The sequence below is a fragment of the Bos mutus genome, chromosome 1 (assembly GCF_027580195.1).
Source record: "Bos mutus isolate GX-2022 chromosome 1, NWIPB_WYAK_1.1, whole genome shotgun sequence".
Taxonomy (NCBI): domain Eukaryota; kingdom Metazoa; phylum Chordata; class Mammalia; order Artiodactyla; family Bovidae; genus Bos; species Bos mutus.
The window spans coordinates 86,888,765-86,897,415 of record NC_091617.1 but is presented as its reverse complement, the minus strand read 5'-3'; positions in this window follow the sequence as shown (position 1 = coordinate 86,897,415).

The following is an 8,651-nucleotide window of genomic DNA, read 5'->3' as shown; positions in this document are numbered from 1 at the left end:
GCAGCAGAATCCTGCAGTTTGTAGAAAAAGTCCCACACGACAAAGGGTCGCCTAGAGTACCATGAAACTTTCCACGTTCCCGCTAGACATTCAGTTCAGTTCAGTTCAGTTCAGTCGCTCAGTCGTGTCCGACTCTTTGCGACCCCATGAATCGCAGCACGCCAGGCCTCCCTGTCCATCACCAACTCCCGGAGTTCACTCAAACTCATGTCCATCGAGTCAGTGATGCCATCCAGCCATCTCATCCTCTGTCGTCCCCTTCTCCTCGCTAGACATTCACATAGGTGAAAAGTCTGTCAATACTGATCTGAGCTAAAACCAAATGCCATTTTACATATGAACACAAAATATCTTATCTTTGAGTGGCTTTTGCATTTTTTCACTCTTCACTGAATTTTCCAAAATGCATCTGCTGAGAAAATTGATGGACATGTGTATTTCTTTTGTTCAGAACTTTATTAAAAGTTCTTTGCCATTTTGGAAACTTGCATCACCATCACTAAAGTTGTGCACGGTATTTGAGTTACCAATATAATAAAACCCAAATCAGCCTATGTTTTCAGCAGTCACATCCATGGTGACCATCCATATAAATGTCAGAATGTGTACTTCATTGTACCACTGATGTGGCCAAGCCCAAGGATTCAAATGGAGAATTACATACTTAACAGGAACTTACTCAACTTCAATTTCTCCTGTATTATACAGTTTGGGCATGATTTTTTTTTTAAACATATGAAGGTAAGCTATATTATCCATGAATCTCATTTCAGAATAGTGAAGTATTTGCTAGGAAGGGGACACTGGGTCTGAAAGGCCTGAACACTACTGTTCTCCTTGTTAAGAAAGTGGACAATTATGTTTCAGGAATATTTTTGAAGCTTGACTCACATATTCTTTTCCAGGCTCTTTGATACAGCGTGCCAGCATCTTTCTTGGGCCAAATGGGACATGTCTACTCAAGTAGATTCACAGTCTCATCTCAATCAGCTCATGTGGGAAAATAAGTAGGTGTTAACACACCCCTGCAAAGAGAAATCCACACAATTCCTGCACTGGAAACATCCAGTCTCTGAGTTTCTAAGTTCACACGCCATGCACAAGCAGAGGTGAACTGTGCTCTTCTTCCCCACTGTTCCCCACCCCCGCTGCCCTGTGCTGCCCTCAGTGTGAAGATCACCCTGGTCTGGTACCTGCTGCCCAGTGGCCTCGAAATAAAAGGTCTGAATAAATAAATGACCCTCAAAGGTATTTGTACCAGAGGTAATGCAGCAAAAAGGAGGCGAAGCAGGGAGGTGATACAGAAGGGAGGCTGCCTGTATTTCTATCCAGATATGATGACTGCCCCCAATTTATTGTAACCAGAAACATGGCTTTCCTGCATCAAATGTTGTTGGCACTTAGAAAATTTTATGCAATTCTTACCTTGCCTCTTTCTTTGCAGAAAAGAGAAGCGTTCTTAACCTGTGTCTCCTTCAGCTTCCCTCCCGCCTCCAGATGTCTCTGCTGCCATGTCACCCCTACCCCCACCCAGCCGCTCCTTCCTTCCTTTCCCCAAAAGGAAAGGGGTCCCCCTCCTTTCCAAGAAACACTATCAGCTGGTACTTTCTCTCCCTTTCCCTTCTATCTTGTGCAGGATCTTGAAGTACCTTCGTTTTTATAATTTAGCCTTTTGTTCTCCCAACCAAAATGCCTGCATCAACCCTGTCTGCTCACATCGCACAAGGCACCACGTTCACCATGTTTGATGCTTCTGAACTGGGGTGTTGGAGAGGATTCTTGAAAGTCCCTTGGGCTGCAAGGAGATCAAACCAGTCAATCCTGAAGGAAATCTGTCCTGAATATTCATTGGAAGGACTGATGCTAAAGCTGAAGCTCCAATACTCTGACCACCTGATGCGAAGAACTGACTCATTGAAGAAGACCCTGATGCTGGAAAGACTGGGGGCAGGAGGAGACGGGGATGACGGAGGATGAGATGGTTGGATGGCATCACCGACTCGATGGACAGGAGTTTGAGCAAGCTCTAGGAGTTGGTGATGGACAGGGAAGCCTGGCGTGCTGCAGTCCATGGGGTTGCAAAGAGTCGGACATAACTGAGCGACTGAACAACAAGCATGTTCATTGCTGTGTGCATGTGTGTGTGTGTGTGTGTGTGTGTGTGTGTGTAAAACCTTCACTTATTATTTCATTTGATTCTCCCATCACCCTCTAAGCTAATATTATTCTTGCCTTACAGTAAGGAATCCAGGACTCAGAACCTTTCCCAAGTGTCACAGATAGTCAGCTAGTGAATAAGCCGGTCAGGGTTGCCCCCAGAAAACCCTCCACTCTCTGTCTCTCTGTCTCATTAATCCCTCGTGGTCTGACTTCTCTGCGTCATCACCAGAAAGTTGCCTTTTTTAAGGCTGCTGCTGCTGCTGCTAAGTCGCTTCAGTCGTGTCCAACTCTGTGTGACCCCATAGACGGCAGCCCACCAGGCTCCCCCGTCCCTGGGATTCTCCAGGCAAGAACACTGGAGTGGGTTGCCATTTCCTTCATAACCTCCTGATGCCCAAATCAATCCTGGCACATCTTATTTATAATAGAAAGTCTTAATTACTTTTTTCACACTATTTTGCTTTAATTCACTATTTAACTCTACCAGTGGTTCTCAATCCTGGCTACATCTGGACCATGTACAGAGACTTCTTTAATTTCCACATTCATTTTGTAATAGGTAATATGTAACCGTGGTCCACCATGCTACAGTGGAGAGCCTTCCTCCTGTCTCTCACAGTCACCCAGGACCTGACCCCAAAGGTAACCCACAGCACCAGTTTTCTATGTAACCATGAGCTACAGACTGTTCTCCAGGAAACTCAGATTGAATGGGTCAGTATTTGGGAAAGCAAAGGTAAGTCTTATGCACTGGCAAGTTGAAGATTCTTTCTAAAACTTCTGAACATTTTTGAGTCACTGGGATCACAAAGCTCATGTCTTCTGCCATTTGGAAAGTTGAACTTAACCGTATCTCCCCATGGCTAGAAACCCTTCAATGGCTCCCCAGCCAAACTTGCCATAGAATTGAATGAATGATCTGTGGGGGGAAAAAAAAGAAAAAAAAAAAAAGGTTCTATGCTCAAATCCATTTGAAAAATGCTCTGTGACTATGTCCAACATCAGGAAATGCAAAAACCACCCAGCACATTGCCCTAATTAACTTTGTGAAAACATAATAATGATTGTGAAGCCCTCAGCCCAGTGTCTGCCTAATAGCATGGGCTGAAAGAATGTTAATTCTTGTCCTTATTAACCTTTTAGCTTATATCCTATAACATGAACTCCTTTCTGGGATGTGGCTCACTTGTACAGACTTAAATCATTTGTAGGGCTTTCCTCCTGTCTCAGTGGTCAAGAATCCACCTGTCAATGCAGAAGACACAGGTTCAATCCCTGATCCAGGAAGATCCCATATGCCATGGAACAACTAAGCCTGTGCACCACAATTATTGCGCCTGTGCACTAGCGCCCAGGAGCTGCAACGACTGAGCTCACACACCACAGCTACTGCAGCCCGCATGTCTGGAGCCTGTGCTCTGCAACAAGAGGAGCCACAACAATGAGAGGCCCATTCGCCACAACTAGAGAGGGGCCCCTACTCACTGCAACTAGAGAAAAGCCTGCACAGCAACAAAGACCCAGCACAGTTGAAAATAAATAAATTAAAAAGGAAAAGAAATCATTTGCAGCCATTTACTCAATTCCTGTCTTCCCTGTTGGCCTACAAGCCCCAAGCATGGGACAATATGTGTTGTTCCCTTCTTTCCCCGCAGCTGTCACAAGATGGTGCACAGCACTTGAGAAAAACAGGTACCAACTAAACAGTGTTAATGCTGTCCTTTAAAATCAGTGTTCCTCAAATTAATCAGGAAACCCTTTTACCATGCAAGAACAATTATCATCACACAGAACAAGTATTCCCTCAAATATGTTTTGAAAAACGCTGGTCTACGGGTTACAGCCACCCAGAGACGGCTCTGGTCTGGTCTCATGCCACTCCCGGTCCACGCTTTCCTGTCTTTTGTTCTTGCTGTTCCCTCCCTGTTCCCCATCCTTTACCTGACCTGTTTGTATTTATCCTCCAAGACTTCACAAGACTGAAAGCATCTGCCCTCGTGTCTTGCATCGCCCTTTATACTATCAGCTCGTCAAAGACAAGGGCATATCATACTCATCCCGTCCTCAGCTCCTGGCACAATGCCTGCAATGTGCTACACGGCTTAGAAACGCTTGGTGAATAAAGAACTGATTTTCTTTCACAATGAAAATTTTCATCTTAGGGATGACATATGTACAATTACAAAATGAATTTGCTTTTGAGTTTAAATCTGTGATAACATAGTGGGCCAAGGGATGTACAAAATAAACTCATCAATGAGTTGAAAGTGGAAAGAAGGAGCCTCAGCTAAATCTCATGCTGTACGTCATTAATCTATCACGGGCAGGATGACATAGGCGCCCTCTCCAGTACAGACACTTTTTTGATTAATGCTGCTGGACTCACAAGAGCTACTGACTATAACTCAGGTTAGATGAAAATAGAGTTGGTCAAGAACTGAGAATGTCACAACTGGGACACAACTCTGAAATTCTATCCTAGGCTAATGAATAAGAGCATGTGATTGGAGGATGGTCCCAGGACTTAATTTGACACAATAATGATGAAATGAGCTCTTTTGCACAGACTGGCCAAAGTTTCAAAGGCTTCTTCAGTGACATCGTTTTGGGATAAACAGCCCTGTATTAGTTGATTTTATTATTGCATCACTAATCCTGGCTTATCTCTTGCATACCAGATTTGTACATCAGTTTATTAACACACTCACCAACTCGTATAATCCCACACAGAATTCTTGCTGGCCAAGAGCTCACAGTCTAATTGGGAAGAAAGATAGGTCAGCGAACAAGTATATGATGCTGTGGAACATGTGCATTATTAAAGGTTGGGAAGAGGTGTTCTGAGAGCAAGGGAGAAGGGGTACAGCTCTGGGGGTCAGGGCAAGGTAAGGTTTTTGAGAGGGCAATTCCAAGCTGAATCTAGGAGTTTGCTTGACAGATCAGGCGGACGGTTCCAGCAAAGGGAGTTGGACGGCTCCAAATGACAGCCTCCAATTCAGCCTGCACAAAAATCCATTGCATCTTCTCCCCCTGGCACAGACCAGGCATAATGGGGGCTCAGCAATCAAAAATCATTCATAAGTAGCTCAGTGAGCACCTGCTGTGTTGAAGGACCTGTCCCATAGAGGACCTTCCAATAAAACAGTGGGCTTAAGAGGGGAGGTCCCTGCCTTCCAGGAGCTTTCATTCTAATGAGGGAATGGATAAGGAGCAATGACCCAAATAAAAGAATTCCAAATCTATAGTGTGATGAGGAAAAAGAAATGGGGTGAGAATATAGACAGACATGGGAAGGTCAGGCAACACTGAACAGAAATGTGACATTTAAGCTCAATCTGAATGGCAAGGAAACGCTGACCAGGCTGGGGGGCAGAGGGCTGCCAGAGATGGGCAGGGCAAAGGCTGAGGTAGGAAGAGTCTGATCAGCAAAGAAAACAAGAATCAACCCAATAACTATGGCAGGGACACCAATGTGGGGAAGTGCCATCTAAGACTCTAGGAAGAGGTAAGCCCCCCGGCAGGTAAATAGTCAGGCAGAGGAATGCCCTGGACATTCAGGCTGTGGCCGATATTTAGGAGCCAGCTGACAGATCATCACTGAGGGCTCTTTGTCCATGTGAGGTATGGCCCTAATCAACACGCCAGCAAGTCAGACAGAAAGAGACTACAAGAGTTGAGTTGGACACCAACGCCACTGGGCAGGTCCTCAAGCAGCCCTAGAGTGCTAAGGCTAAGGAGGGGAAACTGAGGCAGCTTATTATGTGCTAGAACTCAGGCCAACCATGCATCAGGATTCACTCTCAGGATCCCTAAGACCTCGGTCCAAATTGGCAGCAAAGGAGCCTGAATCCTGAAGAACTCTGAGAAGGCATAAAGGCCAGACCTCTAGACCACCATAAAAGGTAGATCCAGCCCAAAAGGTAGATCCAGCCAGACTACTGGATCCAAGGCCAGTGGGAGCCCCACCAGACAGGGGAGGGCACAGGGAAAAGAGTGGTGGTCATTACTTGGGTGTTATCAGGAATGGCTCAAGGACTGAAGTGGGAAGGTTGGGGGTACCTGAGGAGCTGGGAATCACCCTGGCCAATGAGCTCTACAGAGATTAATGGCACAGCATGGACCCCACCCATCATTGGAGCTGGAGGCTGAGTCACTGCCTCTCCTCACCTCCACCCAACGTCAGTGAGCCACTGCAGTCTGTTCCTGACAACTCACCTGAACTCTCTCTTGAATCTGTGCCCTGCTCCTATTCACACTGGAATTCTTTCACTCAGCCATCTTTCTCTCTGCAAGGCAAAGTGAAAAATGTCAGCCCTGGTTACTAACAGTGTTGTGTGGGGCGACGGGATTCCAGCTGAGCTATTTCAAATCCTAAAAGATGATGCTGTGAAAGTGCTGCACTCAATATGTCAGTAAATTTGGAAAACTCAGAAGTGGCCACAGGACTGGAAAAGGTCAGTTTTCATTCCAATCCCAAAGAAAGGCAATGCCAAAGAATGCTCAAACTACCACACAATTGCACTCATCTCACACGCTAGTAATACTCAAAATTCTCCAAGCCAGGCTTCAGCACTACATGAACCGTGAACTTCCAGACGTTCAAGCTGGATTTAGAAAAGGCAGAGGAACCAGAGATCAAATTGCCAACATCCACTGGATCATCAAAAAAGCAAGAGAATTCCAGAAAAACAACTACTTCTGCTTTGTTGACTATGCCAAAGCCTTTGACTATGTGGATCACAACAAACTGTGGAAAATTCTTCAAGAGAAGGGAATACCAGACCACCTGACCTGCTTCTTGAGAAATCTGTATGTAGGTCAGGAAGCAACAGCTAGAACCAGACATGGAGCAACAGACTGGTTCCAAATAGGCAAAGGAGTACGTCAAGGCTGTATATTGTCACCCTGCTTATTTAACTTCTATGCAGAGTACATCATGAGAAATGCTGGGTTGGAGGAAGCACAAGCTGGAATCAAGATTGCCAGGAGAAATATCAATAACCTCAGATATGCAGATGACACCACCCTTAAGGCAGAAAGTGAAGAAGAACTAAAGAGCCTCTTGAAGAAAGTGAAAGAGGAGAGTGATAAAGTTGGCTTAAAGCTCAACATTCAGAAAACTAAGATGATGGCATCCGGTCCCATCACTTCATGGCAAATGGGGAAACAGTGGCTGACTTTATTTTGGGGGGCTCCAAAATCCCTGCAGGTGGTGACTGCAGCCATGAAATTAAAAGATGGTTAATCCTTGGAAGAAAAGCTATGACCAACCTGCTGCTGCTGCTAAGTCGCTTCAGTCGTGTCCAACTCTGTGCGACCCCATAGACGGCAGCCCACCAGGCTCCCCCATCCCTGGGATTCTCCAGGCAAGAACACTGGAATGGGTTGCCATTTCCTTCTCCTAGACAGCATATTAAAAATCAGAGACATTACTTTGCCAACAAAGGTCCATCTAGTCAAGGCTATGGTTTTTCCAGTGGTCACGTATGGATGTGAGACTTGGACTATAAAGAAAGCTGAGCACCGAATAATTGATGCTTTTGAACTGTGGTGTTGGAGAAGACTCTTGAGAGTCCCTAGAACTGCAAGGAGATCCAACCCAATTGACATGAGTAAACTCCAGGAGACAGTGAAACACAGGAAAGCTTGGTATGCTGCAGTCCATGAGGTTGCAAAGTCGGACACAACTGAGTGACTGAACAACAAATGGGGCTTTATAAGAACGGGAGGAAGAACCCTGTAAAAGTATTCTATAAATAAAAGGATTTATAAACTTATGTTTCCTTAGGTTTCAATATCAGTTCAGTTCAGTTTAGTCGCTCAGTTGTGTCCGACTCTTTATGATCCCATGAACTGCAACATGCCAGGCCTCCCTGTGCATCACCAGCATCCTGGAGTCCACCCAAACCCATGTCCATTAAGTCGGTGATGCCATCCAACCATCTCATCCCCTGTCGTCCCCTTCTCCTCCTGCAGTCAATCCTTCCCAACATCAGGGTCTTTTCAAATGAGTCAGTTCTTTGCATCAGGTGGTCAAAGTACTGGAGTTTCAGCTTCAACATCAGTCCTTCTAATGAACACCCAGGACTGACCTCCTTTAGGATGGACTAGTTGGATCTCCTTGCAGTCCAAGGGACTCTCAAGAGTCTTCTCCAACACCACAGTTCAAAAGCATCAATTCTTTGGCACTCAACTTTCTTTATAGTCCAACTCTCACATCCATACATGACGACAGAAAAAACCATAGCCTTGACTAGATGGACCTTTGTTGACAAAGTAATGTTTCTGCTTTTTAATATGCTATCTAGGTTGGTCATAGCTTTCCTTCCAAGAAGTAAGCATCTTTTAATTCATGGCTGCAATCACCATCTGCAGTGATTTTGGAGCCCAGAAAAATAAAGTCAGCCACTGTTTCCACCGTTTCCCCATCTATTTGCCATGAAGTGATGGGACCGGATGCCCTGATCTTCGTTTTCTGAATGTTGAGCCTT